Genomic DNA, 21873 nt, shown 5'->3' on the forward strand with positions numbered 1-21873 from the left:
AGATATGGATGTGACGGAAGCAGATATGATGCTCGCTCGACGAAACTGAAGGAGTTGATTCTCCTCAAACTCAGGAACATGGAACAGGCTCCGTGGAAGTGATTCCAAAGATGATAAAACTGAGGAACATAAAAGTTGTGCAATCCAATTAACAACATTAATAGCATAAAGAGAAAAAACTACCCTCAAAATAATGACAAAACCTGAAAGAAATAAAATGAAAGAAGAGACAGGAAATGGACCAAAAGAATGGTCTGTTCTGTTCCATGCGAACTTTTGATTTAGACTGATAGTAATAGCTGATACAAATATACCCACAAAGATGAATCAAGACTGCAAAATATGAGTCACATCTATTCTTTTCGTTCAAATGTATGAAAATGTCAGGAATCTGAGACTAAAACAGCATCCCAGATAATATCCTTGTCCAACGAAGGCATTCTACTTAACTGTACAGCATCCACATCTGATGATATACTCTCCTCCTCATTCACTTCAGATTCTGCCTTTCTCCTCACATCGAATTCCCACTCCCTTTTCGTTGTGTTCTGGTTTAAATCTTCGACATTTACCTGCATCGACGGTGGATTGTTCGACTTCTTGTTACCGGCAATGCCTGGTGAAATTGCTTGCAACTTGGCTTCAAGGAGTGCAGCAGTGTTCCCATTCAAAGAATTGGCCTTGAGTTGATGCTTAAGATCCGGAAAGTTCAAATGCGCATATTCTCCACGCAACATGTATGCCTCTGTATCGTATTCCGTAGCGGCTTCTTCTGCCGTGTCGAAAGTCCCTAGCCAAAACCGAGTTCGATTTCTAGGGAGCCGTATCTCGGCAACCCATTTTCCCCAATGCCGTTGCCTTACCCCTCGGAAAAGCTTTCCGGATGACGTCGAAGCTGATGACAACGGACCCTTTTGATGTTGATTCTTCAATCTGCTCCAGTGTACTTCATAGTTTGAGTCTTGGTAGTTCCAAGCCAATAGTCGCTAAAACCTTTGAATTGGAAACTTGTCAAACTCTGGTTCATTCTAAGCCATTCATCGGCCATTCGAGACTGAACCTGACCAAGTTGAGGCAATTCAAATGAATGGTTCGGTCCAGGCTCACCCTTTTCCACATTGGAACAAATGGCTCGTGTGGTTGGATCTAACATGCCAGGTCCCTGCAAAAACAAAGTTAAGTTGGGGAATTTCGATGGCGAGGGCGGTTCAGAAACACGAGATCGGTTCAGTTTCGGAAAAGACTCGAGGAAGTTCAATGGCATAAAACCATTCTTGACATCAGAAAAAAGACCACCATGTGAGGGAACAGAACCTAGCCCTGAACCGAACAAGCCCGGATGATGCTCATTCAAAACATCCTGTCCAATAATTCCAGGGATGTTTTCAACAAATTGTGTCCAGGAGAAGAACTAGAATTGGAGCTCGAAACAAGCCGATCAGGTGAAGGAGATGATGATGGTGACTTGGTTCTTCCACTGCAACTTCCATGGGAAGTACAAGTTAAAGTACCACAAATGATTGGATCGTTGAAATTAAACTTTGAAGATGTTGGCATGCCATGAATATATGATAGCCACTCCTTGTTCATCAAAGTTCCCGTTTTAGGAAATTGATCTTCCACACTCATAATTTTCGTCCGAAAACAGAACAATTAGAAGATATATATATAAAAAATGCAATTCGAAGTACAATATATATTAAGCCTTAATCTCAAGGCTTCTGCTAAAGACTTGCTATAATAATAATTTATGGGAAGCTACTTTATATATATGTATATACACACTGTTATATTAAAAATTTAACCCTTCAACCTAAAGACTTCTTTCTCTTTCAATTGAAACGGTTGTTTGCGACGTGCAAGCAATTATCTTTCTTTGATTTTTCTATCAAATCAGTATTTTTTTATCAGTCTAGTCTAGGATGAGTATAACGCAATATTTGTTCATAGATAACTCTTTATTATTTGACACTGAATACTCATACACCTGACATTCTTGGTGCTCAAACTCAAAACCTTATAAAATAATAACAAATATTTTACAAATATTCATGTAGTTTTAGTTTTGTGTATTGATTTTTAGAAAATAAATATCTCTGTTTGGATTCAAATATTTGCAAACCCGCATTTTTTTTATCTATTTTGATTTAATCTTAGACTATTTTGGTAAATTTTACTTATTTTTACTCGTTTGAAATGTATATTTAATTTTTTTAAATCCTTCAATTATTTTGATTGATCAAAGTCGAGGAAAATAAAATTTTTAAAGACTATATAATTATAAATATATATATTTCATTAAAATTATTCTATAATAACTTCCGCATAAATGAAAATCTAAATAATGATAAATTTTAATTTTGTTTTCCTCTGTGTGGGACTGCCTGTACCATTTACATATATTTTGATCCTTAATTTAATATTTTTATAATTTAGTGGGTCAACCGAATTCATAATTGGTTTTTTTTACATGTGCGTGTATTAAAGATAATCAGGAGAGAAATCCAAGGCTATGTTATTAATTAGTCATTACCAATGGTTTATTAACAACATTTTCATCAACATAATAATAAACTTTTAATTGAAACAATACTTGTTCCAGAATTGAAGTTAATTATGTTATCGAATGAGGAAATCATGATTCATGGCTGCCCTCTTTATAAATCCAACCCATTAATTTAATATAAATAATAAATAAAAGGCAAAATACGTCAACAAAAGGAATATCTTATTTGGCATTTCTTGAAGCTGTCTTTTGAGAACAATTTGGGGCCACTTAAGCAGCTCATATAATTTGGACCCCTCCAGTCCCGTCATAAATATTAAGGAAGTTCGGTTTTATTATTATTTAAATAATAAAATCGACATAAAACATTATTATTTTTATTTAAAATATCAATTTTTTAACATTTTCGGTAAAATTGCCCAACAATAACAAAATCGGTACAAAAAAATAACGAAACCGGTAGCGCTTTACCAAATCCGGTAAAGCGCCCAATAATAACAAAATCGGTAGAAATAATAATGTTTCCGGTCATTTTTTATCGTTTTATTATTTAAATAATAACAAAACCGGTAGCACCTTTTTTTAGCCGTATATTAAAACTGTCGCACGTGAACATTTCCATAAATCTTAAGATTTCTATCATTATCCTTAATCACGGATTGAAAAATTTATGTTAGAGAGAATTTTAGAGATAGATTACCAATAAGAAACTTAAAAAAATCTAAAATATATGAGAAATTGAAATTTTAAGGGCGACCAACCCTCTTCCATCCATCTCGGTTCTTAAGCTTTGAGGTTCAAATCAATACCATTTTGGATAACCATTTCTGTGGAAGGGAAAAAAGAGAGAGATTCCCAAGAGTTATATTCATTCACTTTTGAGCAGAATTAATTAAACTATTTTTCAAACTTTATTTAATAGGGGAAGCACATGGGCTTGGCGTAATGATAAGCATAGATTATTAGTTTACTTGATTAATAAGAAGCAAACATGGAAACATGAGCCCCATGTTTCTTCGATGTCGCTTTTACTTTTGATTTCATGTTTTCTTTATTCCCTCCGGTGTTTTGGATCACATAGAATATGAAAAATTCATCGTCAGCACACACTAATTTGTAGGGCATGTGAAAACTGATGACATGTTTAAAGAATTGAATGACAATCTCTGTTTCTAATCATCTCTATTTTCTTCTAAAACCTGCAGGTTCATGTTTCCCAACCTGGAAGATGAAGGATTTTTGCCTTGCTGCTTCTAATTCAATCAATCTCATGCCTCTGTGTATGCCTCCCTCCCCTTTTTTTCACCGAATGACCTCAGTGACAAAAAAAATAGTATTGTTCTCTCTAGAGTACTCAAGTTTGAACAATCACGTCTTCGAGGCGCAGTTGCGTTATCAATAAGTTAAAAAAAAACTCTGAACATATATTATCTTGTCATCTTAAATTATTCAAAATAAATATTATAAATTAATATAATATTGAGTCAAGCATATAGGATGCTAATGGGATAAAACAGAAAATTTTGAAAATTTTGAGACTTGTAATACATGTTAATCGAACTCTTAAAGATTATTATAGCTTGAACTCATATAATAGAATACTTTATCTATATATGTAAAGCTGGGAGTGCAATGCATAAGAACGGATGTTGTTCTTTAATGTATTATTTTTTTTATTAATTTGGTGAATATTATTTTCTCCACCTGTGCTGTGATGTATGAGAGAGATGGAATTTTGTCCTTTGTTAACAGTTTGCGGGATGTTGGCATCTCAACCTTCACAACTACCCTCGTTACCTTTTAGTTGAAGTATGATGACATTACCAATAACTATTTGCTATTTTCGGAGGCTTGAGCAGAATAAATAATTATATAAAAAAACAGTCAATATATCAATTTTTTGAATAGTCGATATATCAAATTTAAATTCTTATAATTGTTGTAATTTTTCTTTATTTCTAGGGTGTTGTTACTTTTTTCCCCCTAAAATATTGTGCTTTAAATCCTGTTGAAACAGCCCACGGATAAATGATCTGCTTTCCATGGTATCCACACAAGTGTTGATAATAAAACCATACAAAATGGAATCCTTCTTGTACAAATGATTCTCTCTTTCGTTTTTTTTTTTCACTCAACTTACCCGTTCTTCTTTATGATCTTTATAGCTCAAATAACACCTGCACCTTGTCTCGGTAGGAAAGAGAATATTTCTTTTACATAACAATCTTTCCTTATATATACAAAATATAAATTTCATCTATGTCATCTAAACTCGAGAATGAATGTTAAATGTAATTATACGTTAAAATAATCGAGTGATCTTAATGGTAGAAGGGAACATTGTTCTTTTTGGGATCCATGTTCAACTAATTGCATCAGAATGTGTATACGTTGTCAATAATTAATAAAAATCCTAAATAAACACATCTTAAGAAAATGAAAATTTGAATAACGTAATCCCTTAACCTTTTCGTTTACATTTAAAAAAAATCACTTTTAAGCCTAAAAGCATGGAAAACCTTCGCCCATGTACATCATAATTTGACCTATACGTAAACAGCCAGCAAAGGCTTTAGAAGAAGATACAATAGAAAACCTTGTCTTTGTCATTTGGAAACTAAGTTGGTAGTTATCCATGTATTTTTCTTCTCGTCACGATCATCATGACTTCCACCAATTTAAGCAACTCCAATAAATAATTAAAAAATAGGAATGGGACTGCAATTTTTCTTTTAATGCATTTTTCTGTTCTATTTCTGTGTGTATATTGAAACCTTATTATATGAGTTAATCATAACAATTGTAATCGTATTTAAATAGAGTACCATATTTGTTACAGTGTACTTCCATTTTCAATAACTGGATTAATGTATCGTATAGATATCTATATTATGCTGTGAATTACATTTTTGCTCCATCTACATTTTTGCTGATCCAGGCTATGGTTGAAACTTCATATACTCGGTATTAACATGATTTTTTGTATTATTATATATACAGAGTTTACTCGGTGAATTATAAATATTTTATAAATAGCTGTAATTAACTAAGGATGAAGTTTTGAAGTTTTCTGGGATATGATATGTGACTAACTAAATCTGTCCGTAGCATATGAATTGAGTTTAGGAGGTTACAATTTTTATTTTCTATGGCATTTTAGGTGATATTAAATGCGATAGAGTCAGGGACAACTAAAATTTTAGGAGCGTCGAAAACATATAATCAAAAAAATATATATTTTTGAAAATTTATGAAATTTTAGAAGTGGATTGCTTCCCGCCGCCCCTCTTCAATACATCCCTAGATAGGGTAATATGATCAGCTTTGTTTGTTTGTAAATTCATCATCAGAAATTTGTTTCCACTGGGCAAAGAGTATACTCCACTGGAACTTTGAGAAACAGGAATCTAAAGAATACACTTAACACTCCTTGTAACACCCTAAACTTGAATAGGCCTGAAGTGCCACATTGGGCTACCAAGGTAACCCCTGATTTCTAAAGAATACACTTAACACTCCTTGTAACACCCTAAATATTTTACAAGCTGGAACTCCATGACACATAATTTAAAACCAAAATATTACATCTTGATGTTTAATTACACAATTACATAAGTAAGGTTCTTTGAATACACATGCCCACTAAAGCTACAATACAATACTCTGAAGGAGATGCTGGAAGTTCTGATGCAACGGTGCTCCACGAACTGCCTAAGCTATTGACCTACCAACGGAAAACATCTGAAGGCTGAGCTTACAAAGCCTAACAGTATAATCGCTAATCTAGAGCAGTATTAAGAGTTTCATAAACATAAATGTGCTAAAGATAGGGTACTAAGCAGTAGACATAAACATGATCTTGATCAAGTGCTACCTACTTAAGGCGCAATTGTTTGGTCACTAAAATAGGGGTCTCACACTTCCCTTAGTCCTCAGACAAGGGCCTAGCCATGAGTACGCCTTCTCAAGGGTGTCTAACCTTAATGACTGACTGCGGGTGCATTACACTATCTAAATGCAACTCTGACTCTACTGTACACTATCTATATGCAATGTTGATTAGTATCTCATCTCACAAAGCCATCACGCACTAGCAATTGCGGATATCACATCCGACTAACCCACCCCTCGCGAGTGTTAGGCCTCGTGCCCAAATTAGCTGTCGAAGTGCCTCGTGCACTTTTTGTGGTATATCTGTGTAAGGATATCACACCTGCCAACCCACCTCTCGCAAGTGTTAAGGCCTCGGCACATAGTTAGTCACAGAAGTGCTTCGCGCACTTGCTTCAGGTGTTCTTGGATATCCTATACCACTAGACGATCTCACCGTCTGAATTAGACTGATGCGACTATACATATATACGTAACACCCAGAGGCCACACGACACTGACACCGCTAAATGAATCCTCATGAGTGTTCAGGCCTCACGTCCTCACTAGCTCTTGAAGTACCTCGCGATCTATGAACTGCTAATGCCCCATTAGGGAAACTAAGGTAACCTAGGTATAACCTAGCATAACTGGACTCCTAAGGTGAGGTCGTCCTCTCGCTAAATGCTATCTCATTTGTTCTCTATCTAGAACGTTAATCAAAGTCTTAATGGCATGTTACTGTTGCCATTTACTATACTACACCACTCTGGTCGCTTGTTACTAACGTGTAATTTACTTATTCTCTGCCTCTAACAAAGTCTATATGCAATCTCGGGGTTTTATGACGATTTTTGAGATTAGTGTTCACTGACTGTACTATCCGCTAGCCCTAATGCATCCAGTATTGATACTGTTCATCCTAATATCGATACTCGAACCCTAAAATAGTTATTTAGGCTCAAAAAATGACCCAAAAAGTATCATAAGGGCCATAGTTTGGTTTCAATCAAGTGTTAAAGCTTTAGAGAGTTAACTAGGGTATTAAAGTAGCATAAAAATATCTTTTTAATCTCTAAAACTTCATTTGATCATAAAATTAAATATAAACCTTAAAATGCTTAAATACACAAATCATAGCAAAACTTCATACTTACGATAATAATAGCAAAACTTCAAACTTATGATAATCTTAACACTCCAAATGATTAGAAATGCCATATCTTGGTGTTAGAAACCCGAAACGAAGCCCCTTGCTTAGCCAAATTTTTTTCCCTGGTGATTTTGGTAAAGAGTCCCACTTTTCTATTTAATTATAAAAATCCAAGGCTTTATTCACTAAAACGACGTTGTTGGAGGAATTACGAACGAAAATGAAGCATGAAAAAGGCTTAAATTCTTACCTTTATCTTTAACACTTGGAGACAAAGAAGAAGAAGGAGATATGAAGAAATGGAATGGAGAAGTTATATAAAAGAAATAAATAGTCTCATTTTTAAAAAAATGGGGAAATAACACTTTTTGGTCATTCCTCATTTTTTTACTAATTAAAAATCTCTTTTTGATAACTAGTTGGGGTCAGATCCTTACCAATTGTAGACACCCATTTTCTTAAAAGATAGAACTAGCAAGAGTTTCTCTGCTAGGAGGACTCTTCCACCACCATATCTTTTAAAGCAACAACCACACCAACAAACGTGCAACAACCGAGCAAGGAGTCTAGTTGCATTAGGATTCTATTGTTAATAGGATTCTAAAAATAGTTAGTTTTTTTCACTATAAATACATGTAATCCTCCCCATTTGTAACACACGATTTACATACAAAATACAGAGTAAAGCACGAAAAATACAAAAGCAAAGCTATTGTAAACGATTCGAAAAGGAAATAAAAGGTAGCATCTTTTTTACTTTTGATTCGGTCTCTTACATTTACGTTTGAATTATTATTATTTTATTTATTTAACTTTATTTATACGCACATTTCCCTTGTTACTCATTTTATTTATTTGTTATTTTTTTCATGTAATATTTTTTACATTTTATGCATTTTCTTTTTTACTTTAGTATATATTTTTTATTTTTTTAGATTATATATATATATATATTATTTTTTTATTATCAGTTTTATTAATTTATACATATATATATTTACTATTATTTTATGTTTTTTATTTATTATATATATATATATATTATTTTTACTTTTTTATTATTATTTTATTTATTTGTTTTATTTATATATATTTTTTGTTTTTCTTTTTCTTTATTATTTTTTTTTATATTTATTTTACTTACTATTTTATCTTTGTTTTCTTTATCTTATCTTTTATTTAATTTATTTTTTCTTCATTTTAATTTAATTTATTTATTTATTTCTTACCTTTTTATCTAACATGGTTTTTTGACTTTCTTAAGGCCACACCTTTAAAACTATCTAAGATAAGTAATTATGATCGTATTTTTACCTTTTAATTTTAAATTACAACTTTCTTAATTTAAGACAACCGACAAATTAATTGGTACCGAAAGGGAGGTTCAAGGGTGTTAATCCTTCCTTGACCGTAACCGACTCCCGAACCTGACACATTTCTGGTAAAAACGCAGATCAGGTAAGATGGTGTCTGACCCACCTAAATTCGTTTTAAAGTGGTCGGTGGCGACTCCCAACCTAATTATTTCAAGTCGAAGCCCAATTCGGGGCCCAACCGAAATACGGTTACGACAGTTTGGCGACTCCACTGGGGACAGGTAAGAGAGTCAGGCTAAGGCAATTTCCAGTTTTCTTTTTAATGAAAATGGTAAGTTTAAATTTTAAGGTAATTTTTCGATCTTTATTACTTACTTTTGATTACATTTTTCAAATAAATAGTTGTACTGACGTTTTTTAATGATTTCAGATTTTTCAAAAGTGTTCATCTCAAGCTCTATACCCGAGCTCCAAACCCTTTTAAGTAGGGGTGAAAGCGACGCCTTCATGGGAATTTATTCTCAGTATGGGCCTAGCAAGTAACCTTCAGGATTCATATACCTTATGTCTTCGTGTAAATTTATTCTCCGTATGGACATAAGGGAATGTATCCTCTCGAGTTTAACTTAGTCCACAAGGGTCTGGCAAGCCCAAGGGGGCACCAGCAAGGAGAACTCGGGTAGCTTTCTATAGAACCAAAACTGGGAGACCATGGAGAATTAGAGCCCACCCCAAAAGCTCATTGCAAACCCTAGGCTGCTTTGTTTCATGCTTTATTTTCTGTTCAAAGCATGCGAACTAGACAAATATGCGGTTATGATTTGTTTAAAATTAGCATGCGGGAAAAAGATCATGTCCGAGTAGGAATTAAAGCATGTGGGGTAGGATTTTTCATTTTTATTATTGTTTTGTTTACCTCACTAACTCTTTTTATTTTTTGTTCTCTTTTATTTTGTTCTCATCATTCACATCATTTAAAAGAGGTGTTGATCCACTAAAAAAGTGTTTGTTAAACATGAATAATCTGCATTAATGGACAAAGGGTTGTAATACAAGAGATGAAGAACGCAGGGGTCCGAATATGGTCAGAAAAGACTCAGAAAGAAAATGAGGATAGTCTGCAAGGCAACTATGTGTCATATTCGATCAAGAAGACATGGTGCCCACAATCAAATACATCAAAAGTTAACTTTTCAAAAATGGGTTGACAAAGGTGGTAGGGGCAAGACGAGAAAAAGATTACTAACCTCGAGAATCCATTCAAAGATAACAAGAACAAAATAACAAGTCATTGTCGACAAATTCAAGAAACAAGCAAATGAACTTCGGATAATCCCTTTGATGGAGGATTTCAATGGAGTTTTCGATTCAGCAAAGGATGAAAGCCAAAGATGCAATCATTCGATACTTTTAGGAACCAGTACAAAAAATAACTCAACATTTTCACTGTTCATCTAGAGAGGTCGAAGCGGTTCAACAGGTTATTCAACCGGTGAAAGACGAAGACAAATGACTAGTCAACTTGTTCTGGGTCTAGAGGATTTAGTCCAGATGTACCTTTAAATATGTTTATTGTCTCTTAAAAGATAAAACACTTTTGTCCCAATAAAGATTATTTATAATAACATACATGTTTTTGGATCAATGCCTCAAACATTTCATGCATTTTTGCATTTTCCATCTACATTTCATTTTTAAAAATTTTAATAAACATGAAATTTCTTCATGGATGATTAGATGAAGTAGTCTTAACCACATAACACCACATGGAAGCAAGATTTTAACAACAAAGAAAAAACTGAAATCAGTACAATGGGAGCTTGATCAGTTGATTGTAGGACTAAGCCTGTCAGGATGATCTGAGAAAAGAGTCTCCGTCTCCTAAGGGCTACGATGTTGAAGCTGTTTGCGGTTACCACATAGGAACCCCCAAACATTCCTCTAAGAACTGTAAGGCACTGAAGTGCAAGATCCAAAACCTGATGGCTTCAGGGGCATGGACAGCCGAAGAAGGGGATATTCCATATATCATTTGCACTTAGAGGATTGTTTTGTTTGAACACGACTTTGATCTTTCATGTTTGCTTAATCTTTTAAACAATTGAATTTATGCTACTTTATAAGGTGGAGCAATTGAACAAATTTTAATCTTTAGTTCTTCGAATATTAAATGAATTAAGGATTCTTTTAATTCTTCAAGAATTATAGATTTTTGACATATGGCTAGATTAGACCTTTCTTATCCTATCTCAAACCCCAAAATAAAATACCTTAATTCTTTACCCAAAATAACTCATGGTCATTACCAAAAAGACCAAATTTTGACATTACCTCCCTTTGAAACTTTTGAACATTGCCTTTATCTTTTGATACACCCATACCTTTCTTTGAGTCAAATAAAGTCACACTATTTTCTTTTTAGACACAAAATTAACATTTTTATGCCATTAAAACCCAAGGCATTGAGTTTTTTCATGAGCCTTCTTCTAAGAAACAACTTGGGGCATCTCGTAGGGAGCATAAACATTGAGACATGTTGGGGGCAAGAAGCAAAAAGAAGAATTCACTCGAAATAATTCTACCATGCATTAATTACAATGTTTTCATGTGAATAAAAATAATCCTGAAAATTTATCCCCCTGTGGATACTTCTTCTGTGAAATCTTCCATGTATGAAATGATGAACGGCTTTCTTTCTTTACCCCTTCACAACATGAGAAAATATATATCCCTTGTGTCCCCTTTTGAGCATATAGTATTTTTCTTCTGATTCATCCCTAACCAAGGATCACCCTCCACACTAGGGAGCAAGGTGGAGAAAATCTGCTCGTATGAGTGAAGACATTGATTCAGATGAGATACCGAAAGGTGAACCAAATGCTAAGTGCAAAGATTCAATCAGAACAAAAAGAGAAAATAAGAGAAAATAAAGCAAAGAGAAAAAACAAAGGAAAATTGAAGAAAAAAGAAGACAAGATGCATATGCAAAGATTCTCTCGATTCAAATGAACATCGAGATTCAAACTATGAGATTGATCAAGCACAATCATTTCTGAATGACTGAATCACTCCACTCGATGATCATAGAGCATCAAGAGAGAGACGCATACGAGCAGATTCAAATTGAGCAAGATATGATTTGATCCTTGGTTCAATTACCCTGAAACATTTGTTTGGGCCTATTTATCCTTTTCTTTCATAACCATGAACCATGGCCTGCATTACGATCCTTAAAAGTCCCTTCTAATCATACATGAAGTTATGAACAGAAGAGACTATCTTCAGATTTCATCCCGCCCATCAGGATTAATCTTTATTTGCAAAAAATAGTGTAATTAATGCATGATAGTGAAAAATAACAAAAGGGGGCTCAAGACATAAATTACGAATGACGTCTTGAAACCAAAGGAGGATTCGAGTTGAAAACCTGAAAAGGTGGCTCGAATACAAAAATTGGGCAACTAAGGCGATCGCACGAATTCCTTGATAAGGCATCACACAATTCGAGCTTGACCATGAAAGCTGGGAATCGGAGAACACTTCCAATAGAGGAGCATGCAAGATACCCCATCAAACCTTTGAGCATCAAATAAACAAAAATGCCAAACCTTTGACCAAACACAATAACCTGAGACATTTTTATCCTTTCCTTACTTAACTATTTCCCAAAAATAGATTTGATCTTGGCACGTGTCAAACGGCTATAATTTATTAAAGGATTAACAATGTAATTAATTCTTTGATATCCAATGAACTCTAGTTTTATGATTTGTCTTAATTGTAAAACCGTGAAAGGGGCAATATTTTTAAAACTTTTGGTTAAATATTTTTCGAAACTGTTTTTGATATTTTCAGAACTTTAAAAAAAAAATAAAAACATTTTTTTCAAAACAAGACAATCTCTCTAGAGTGGATCTTGGTAAATGACATGTGGCTCTCAAACACAAAACTCAGGCTTAAAATCAATATTGAAGCAAGAAATCAGGAACAATGAGAGCATCTTTGAAGATTCAACATCAAATGTTGGGGCTTTTTTTAGATTTAACATCAAATGTTGTGGCATTTTTTTATATTCAACATCGAATATTGGGGCATCTTTGGGAATTCAACATTCTGATGCAAATTATCAGACCTTTTGAAGGCATTTCCTCTATATGCAGGAACAAGCACACAAAGTACGAGACTCCATCCAGGGGATAAAACAGAACTAATTCATGTTACATGCATCTTAGACATACTTAAGAGCATCACATTTAGCATTTTTTGTATACATAAGTTTTTGCAGCTTTTAGAGTCAAGTTTCAACTTCAAGATGAAGGATACTTGATTCAAAAGCACATGGTGGTTGCTCTACCTCACAACGAAGGGGCGACTGTCTGACAACAAAACAACTTTCCAGTTTCAGTCAGAGTCAATTTCAACTTCACGGCGAAGGATATTGAACTCAAAGCGACACAATTCGCTAGAGAGTAAATTTCAAATTCATGACGAAAGATATCTAGCTTGAAGCCAAACTTCACAATAAAGGGGTCATCCATGGTTTCGACTTTACGGCGAAGGGAATCGTGTCCACCCGCAACATACAATACTTGAATTTCAACTTCACAACGAAGGATATCCAAGTCAAGGGTCAACTTCATGACGAAAGGGCCACCTGCGATTTTAACTCCACGACAGAGGATGTTGTGCCACTCTAGACAACAAAAGTTCAACTCCACAACGAAGGGACGACTGGTTGTCAACAAACAATTTCCCAATTTCAGAGCCAATTTCAACTTCACAACGAAGGATATTGGACTCGAGACAACACAAGTTCAACTTCACAACGAAAAGACGGCTGGTTGTCAACAAAAAATTTCCCAATTTCAGAGCTAATTTCAACTTCACAGCGAAGGATATTGGACTCGAGACAACACAAGCTCAACTTAACAGCGAAGGGGCTGCTAGCTGTCAACTAACAATTTCTTAGTTCTAGAGCCAATTTTAACTTCACGACGGAGGATATTGGACTCGAAACAATACAACTTACTTGGATTTCAACTTCACGACGAATGATATCCAATTCCAAGGCTCAACTTCACAACGAAGGGGTCATCTACGGTTTCAACTTCACGACAAAGGGAACCGTGCTCACCATTGTCTCTCTTGAGACAGTTTCCAAGTTTCCCTTGAAACAAAATATTTGAATCTGTTTTCATTGAAACTAATTTCGTCTCCCTTGAGACATTTTCTTTTGGAACTAAATTTTGTCTCCCTTGAGACAGTTTCTCTTGAAACATAAACATTGAAAACATTCCCCTTGAAATGAATTTTATCTCGATTGAGATAGTTTCCCTTGAAACGAAATTTTGTCTCCCTTGAAACATAAACATTAAAAACATTTCCCTTGAAATAAATTTTATCTCGCTTGGGGTAGTTTCCCTTGAAACAAAATTTTGTCTCCCTTGAGACAGTTTCTCTTTAAACATAAACATTGAAAACATTTCCTTTGAAATTAATTTTGTCTCTCTTGAGATAGTTTCCCTTGAAGTCTCCGTTGAGATAGTTTCTCTTGAAATAGAAACCTTGAAAACGTTTCCCTTGAAACACAAAATATTTAAATCAATTCCCCTTAAAACGAGTTTTGAGACAGTTTCCCTTGAAACAAAATATTGTCTCTCTTGAAACAGTTTCCCTTGAAACAAATTTTGTCTCTCTTGAGACAGTTTGCCTTGAAACAAAATCTTTGAATATCTTTTCCTTGAAACAAATTTCGTCTCTCTTGAGACAATTTCTTTTAGAACTAAGTTTTGTCTCTCTTGAGACAGTTTCTTTTGAAACAAATTTTGTCCCTCTTGAGACAGTTTCTCTTAAAACACAAAAAAAACCTCGAAATTGTTTCTCTTGAAACACACACACAAAAAACCTTTGAAAATGTTTCTCTTGAAACACCAAAGTCTCAAGTTTGATTACACTAAGCTTCGAGGGCACATCATTTACAACATAACTCAAGGCTAGAAGGGTTATCTGTCACCAAAAGACCTTCAAGTTCGACTATGCTCAGCTCTAAGGCACATCATTTACAGCATAACTCAAGGTAAGAAGGGCTATCTGTCAATAAAATTGTTGAGTTCGATTCCATTCAGCTCGATGACACCTCAATCACACTATTGTCCGGCTGCAATCCAGGTTTTTCAAGCCGAGAAGAAGGTCTGGGTTAGCCGTGCCTTAGTAACAATAAGCATTTTTTCCGTCAGCATAGCTTAAGTCGAGAAAAGCTATCTATCAATGAAGACTTTTCGAGTTCAGTTTCATTCAACTCGAGGGCATATCAACCACATTGTGGAGTCAAGAGATCACTTTCCAGTCGAATTTTTAGCCAAGGTCTTTAAACCGAGAAGAAGACCAAAGTGGACTACAACGAGAAGCCGCATTATGATTCAAATCATTTCAAGATGGACTCGACTTCGCGACGGAGGAGCCATCCGCAATTCAATTTGACAAGGAGTTATTCTTCAACTCCATTGAACGAAAATTTGTGTCTTTTTATCTTTGTTCTATTTTTCGTTCCACGAAAAAAGACAAAGAGGGGCAGCTGTAGACACCCATTTTCTTAAAAGATAGAACTAGCAAGAGTTTCTCTCCTAGGAGGACTATTCCACCACCATATCTTTTAAAGCAACAACCACACCAACAAACGTGCAACAACCGAGCAAGGAGTCTAGTTGCATTAGGATTCTATTGTTAATAGGATTCTAAAAGTAGTTAGTTTTTTTTTCACTATAAAAACATGTAATCATCCCCATTTGTAACACACGATTTACATACAAAATACAGAGGAAAGCACGGAAAATACAAAAGAAAAGCTATTGTAAACGATTCGAAAAGGAAATAAAATATAGCATCTTTTTTACTTTTGATTCGATCTCTTACATTTACGTTTTAATTATTATTATTTTATTTGTTTAACTTTATTTATACGCACATTTCCCTTGTTACTCATTTTATTTATTTTGTTTTCTTTCTTTTTTTCATGTAATATTTTTTACATTTTATGCATTTTCTTTTTTACTTTAGTATATATTTTTATTTTTTTAGATTATATATATATATATTATTTTTTTTATTATCAGTTTTATTAATTTATATATATATATATATTTAAGATTTTTTATTTTTTATTATATATATATATTATTTTTACTTTTTTATTATTATTTTATTTATTTGTTTTATTTATATATTTGTTTTCTTTATTTTTTTTATTTTTTTTATTTATTTTACTTACTATTTTATCTTTGTTTTATTTATCTTATCTTTTATTTAATTTGTTTTTTTTCTTCATTTTAATTTAATTTATTTATTTATTTCTTACCTTTTTATCTAACATGGTTTTTTGACTTTCTTAAGGCCACACCTTTAAAATTATCTAAGGTAAGTAATTGTGATCGTATTTTTACCTTTTAATTTTAAATTAAAATTTTCTTAATTTAAGACAACCGACAAATTAATTGGTACCGAAAGGGCGGTTCAAGGGTGCTAATCCTTCCTTGATCGTAACCGACTCCCGAACCTGACACATTTCTGGTAAAAACGCAGATCAGGTAAGATGGTGTCCGACCCACCTAAATTCGTTTTAAAGTGGTCGGAGGTGACTCCCGACCCAATTATTTCAAGTTGAAGCCCAATTCGGGGCCCAACCGAAAGACGGTTACGACACCAATTAAGCACAACAACTTAAATTATTAAATTCACAAAGTCCACTTATCTCTCGAGTAAACCTGAAACTACTAACCCAAAATTTGGGATGTTACACTCCTCTATGACAAACATTGATCTAATCAAATCTTTGTTTCATGTTCTAGGCTTCTTATTAATGAGATCCACAACCAAATTGATGGAAGATACGTGTAAATTTGTTTATACCGTACATGGACCAACACTAGGAAGCCAATTATGATGGCATATAGCGATTCTTGTCTTAACCATTCACAAAATTTGTGCATGCGTAATAATTTATTATTAATATTGCTTGTCTTGTTATTTTTATTGTGTTTTTCTGTTATAATAATAATAATAATAATAATAATAATAATAATAATAATAATACTCTAAACTCGAAAGGGCCTAAAGTACAACATTGGGCTACCGAAGCAACCCCTGATTTTCAAAACCTGCTCATTTTCTTTTAAAACATACCTAATGGTATCATATAACATATAAAACATTTATTAAAATATTTTACAAATAAGAGTTACGTGACACATAATTTAAAATCAAAATAATATTTTCACTAATTGGTAAAATAAATACACAAGTAAGGTTATTTGAATGCGCATGCCCATTAAAGCTATAAAACAATACTCGGAAATAAATGATGGAAGTCCTGCTGTGACGGTGCTCCTCAAGCTTCCAACATGCCAACGGAAAACATCTGAAGGCTGGGCTTACAAAGCTCATCAGTATAATCGCTAAACTAGAGCAGTATAAGAATTTCATAAGCATAAGTGTGGTAAGATATGATACTAAGTAGTATGCGAATATATGATCTTGATCAAGTGCTACCTACTTAAGGTTTTACTATCTGCCACTAAAATGGGCTCTCACACTTCTCTTAGTCCTTAGACAAGGGCCTCGCCATGAGCACGCCTCTATCTGGCCTCTACTTGGACTGTAACTGCTTTGCATTATCTAAATGAAACTCTAACTTGACTATATACTATCTATATGCAATTCTGACTACCATCTGGTCTCACAAAGCATTCAGACACTAGCGATTGTAGATATCACATCTGACTAACCTACCCCTCGCGAGTGTTAGGCCTCGAGCCCAAATTACCTGTCGAAGTTTATCGCCCACTTACTGTGGTGTATCCGGGTAAGGACATTACACCTTCCAACCCACTCCTCGCGAGTGTTATGCCTCTTGCTTATTAATTAAGTAGTAAAAGTTTCCCGTGCACTTACTTCAGATGTTCTCGGATATCCTATACCACTAGACGATCGTCACTGTCTGAACTAGACTAATGCAACTATACATGCATACCTAAGGCCCAGAGGTCACACGATACTGACTTCTCGTGAATGCTCGAGCCTCGCTCTCTTGCTAACTACTGAAGTGCCTTGTGCACTTACAATGTCCTACTGGGAAACCAAGGTAACCTGGATAAACCCTAGTATATATAGACTCACTAAGCTGAGAGGTCATCCTCTCACTATATGTTATCTCGTTCGTTCTCCATCTAGAACGTTACATAAAAGCTTAACGGTTTGATATTGTTGTTAGTTACTATGCTATTCCACTATGACCACTCGTTACTAATGTGTAATTTACTTATTCTCTGCCCCTAGCGAAGTATCTATGTGATCTCAAGGTTTTTGACTATTTCTGAGGTTATTGTTCACTGACTGTACTATCTGTTAGCCCGATGCTTGACTAAGGTTCAACACTGGGTAGCGATACTCTGATCACCCTCATTGAACTTTCTTTCAATACCCCTCGAATTAAAAAGATGGATTACACCTCCTAGGTTTATTAACGTTCTCGAAGCCTACACTCTCTATTATTTCTGATTTTGACTTGCTCGTTATTTCGATGTTCAAAACATCCCCTATAATGATCCTCTTTTTTCACTATCTACATATGTGCTTGACTTACGATACTTTGATGTATACTTCTTATAATTGTTACCTCTGTTGTAACTCTCTTCCATGAGTGTTTTTAGGTATGTTTAGGTGTTCAAGTCCTTCATGGACTTATTCTTACTATTACGGGTCATTCTTAGCTCTTACGGGCCTTAAATGGGTCAAAATTGATCATCGAAGGTGAGTATATTGATACTCTACTTCTAGTATTGATAACCTAGGTCAAGTATCGATACCCCTATGAGTAACAGTACCAAAAATACATTCTGGTTTAAAAAACTGAGGCTCAGTATCGATACTGTCACCCTGAGTATCGATACTGGGGGAGCAGTATCGATACCCCTAGCCTATTTTTTGCCCCAATTCATTCAGTATTGATACTGTTCATCCTAGTATCAATACTCAAACCATGAAATAGTTATTTAGGATCAGGAAATCATCCAAAATTCATCCTAAAGGCCATAGTTTGGTTTCTAATCGTTTGCTAAAGCTTTAGGGAGTTAACTAGCATAAAAGCGTCTTTTTAACCTATAAAACTTGATTTGATCTTGCTATCAAATATAAACCCTAAAATGCTTAAATACTCAAATATTAGCAAAATCCTAAATTTATGAAAACTTAATACTTCAAAGGATTAAAAATACACTACATTGGGGTTAGAAACCTCAATTGAATCCCTTTACTTAGACAAACTTCTTTCCTTGATGATTTTGATGAAAACTCCCACTTTTCTCTTTAACTATAAAAATCCAAGGCTTGATTTAACAATACGACGTTGCTGGAGGAATTAGGAACGAAAGTGAAGCATGAAAAAGGCTTAAACCCTTACCTTTGGCTAGACTCTCTGAGAGAAGATGAAGAATAAGGAAAATGGAAATAATGAGGAGAAAAAGAAATTGAAAGAGTATATAAAGGCTTCAAAATTTGAAAAATGAATAATTGCACCTTTGGTCATTCTTTAATATTCCAACATTTAAAAATCATTTTTGGCTAATTAGGCTCCGAACCGGCCCAATTAAACTTAACTCGATTAAATTATAAAATTAACGGGGTTCACTTACCTCTCGAGTAAACTGGAAACTACTAGCCCAAAACTTGGGGGTGTTACAATAATAAGAATAATAATAATAATAATAATTGTTGTTGTTGTTACTTTAGTTTTTTTATTTTCATTCAAATGCAAATTTACTCTTTGACGAGGGTTTACAAATGCTCATTTTGAAATTTAAATTTTCTTTGAATAATTATCTATTTTATTAATTACGTTTGTTCTAAAATTTTATTTTGCATTCATAAATACAAATATTTTATATTATTAATATATGTGTCTATCCTAAAATAATATTTCAAAATCCAAACTCATAGTAATAAGGAACCTAAAAAATATTTGTATCCATCAATGTTTCTATCACTTGCCATACCTACTCTCGAACATCGTAATAAGGAACCTAACATTGATGTAAGGAGATGATTGACTTCAACATCCAACTCATAGTCTTTTAATTTTTGAAATACAATAAATGTAGTTTTATTCGAGTTTGTTGATAGACAACGTTAGTTTTCTTCTTTCATTATTATTATTTAGATTAAAGATGCAAAAAGCCATTAAACTTTAAAAAGAAATTGAGTAAAGTACACAAATGGTTCCTCGACTATAGGGTATTGCTTTATTAAGTCATTCGACTATTAAAAGTTACAAAATGGTCCTCTAACTATAGAATGTTACTTTATTAAGTTTCTCGACTATTAAAAGTTATAAAATGGTCACCTGACTATTCATTATGTTCCAAACTCGTCATTTTTCATTAAAAATTTGACGGTATTAGGAGCTGAACGTTAACCTATTGATTGTGATATGATAAAATTTGATTTCGGAGTCTCAAACAACTATCATATCTTAGTTATCATGCTAACGTACAACTTAAGCAACCACTAATTTTTTACAAAAAATTATGACTTTAGAACATAATGAATAGTCATGTGTCCATTTTGTTACTTTTAATAGTCAATGAACTTAATAAAGCAACATTATGAAATTGGAGGATTATTTTGTAACTTTTAATAGTCAAATGACTTAATAAAGCAGTACCCTATAATCAAGGGACCATTTGTGTACTTTACGCAAAGAAATTCAACTCTTAATCCTTTTACACCCAATTAAATTCATGTGTTAAGAATTTAAATCAATTAAGCCATCAATAAATTAAAAAAATACATCAATTAAGCCATTTGAGCATTTTTTTATCGTTACTTATTAATGTTTTATGGTTATCATTCTCACATGGATTTTTTATATTTTTGTTAATAATATTAAAATTAAAATATTATAAAATTACCCCTTTTTAAAATAAACTTAATCACTCGACTTATCTCAGTGGTTAAAGGAATCGTTGTTATTCCTAGAGGTCACAAGTTCGAGTACCAACGACTGCAGTAGAATGATTGAGTGTTTATTGTCAGATGGTTGAGAGTATTTAGAACATGAACAACTTTGTAATGATCTTAACTTTAATAAAAAATAAATAATCACTCAACTTATTGTGACATCCATTTTGAAATCTCCCAATAATGAAAATAAAATTATGAAAGATTTCCTTTTCATTCATATAATTATTCAAATATGAACTAAAGTTTTCAAGTTTAATCCACCAATAATATATATTTATTATAACATCTTTGAAAGGAAATTAATGTTATTATATCAAAACTAAAAAAAAATAGGGACGTTTATATTTGCCTTCTTTAGTGAGAATGCTATCGTAACATGGACATTCTCCGGTATGCCCATAAAAATCTGAAGGAACACACAAACACCTCTGACAACAATAGTTGCAAAAGAACATACATGGCTTCTTATGATGAGTTTTTGAAAATGCCACATGCATTTGGACAATTTATGCACACAAACAAAATTTTACACATGATAAAGATTTTATTTCACCAAACATAAGAAATTAAGAGCAGATTAAATATACCTTGGGGCCGAAGCGATCCTTCCTTGCCAGCCTGTTGATAATAAGCAAATACTATTAGAAAGAGGCATGTTTGAATAAAAAAGGAAGAGATTAAAAAGAGGAGCAATACCTTTGCTGTTTGAATGGCAAAAGTGAAAACAATAAGGACTAGAAAGCATGCCAAGGGAAGCAATGACAGTCTAGCCATCCTAATATTTTATATATTTCTTTGTCTATGGTTTAGAAATTAGTGTATGCTCTAAATTATTCACTAGGCTCTGTTTATATAGTCTATAACACTGGAAAATCCCATTAATTTGTACATCTGTACTCAAATTACCTTTTTTTTTTATAAATCCCCTTTTATGGAAACACCAGTAGAGAATCATTTATTATTACATTTAGTTCCATATATTGATTTTGTTGTTAAGACTAACCCACACATATTGC

General features: G+C 33.5%; 1 pseudogene; it reads right to left on the reverse strand.

The window, feature by feature from the left end:
- Positions 1 to 293: 293 nt before the first annotated feature.
- On the reverse strand, positions 294 to 1629 carry LOC120126093 (annotated as a pseudogene).
- Positions 1630 to 21873: the final 20244 nt, after the last annotated feature.

Source organism: Hibiscus syriacus, unplaced genomic scaffold, assembly GCF_006381635.1.
Source record: "Hibiscus syriacus cultivar Baekdansim isolate YM2019G1 unplaced genomic scaffold, ASM638163v2 tig00110450_pilon, whole genome shotgun sequence".
In the NCBI taxonomy this organism is placed as follows: domain Eukaryota; kingdom Viridiplantae; phylum Streptophyta; class Magnoliopsida; order Malvales; family Malvaceae; genus Hibiscus; species Hibiscus syriacus.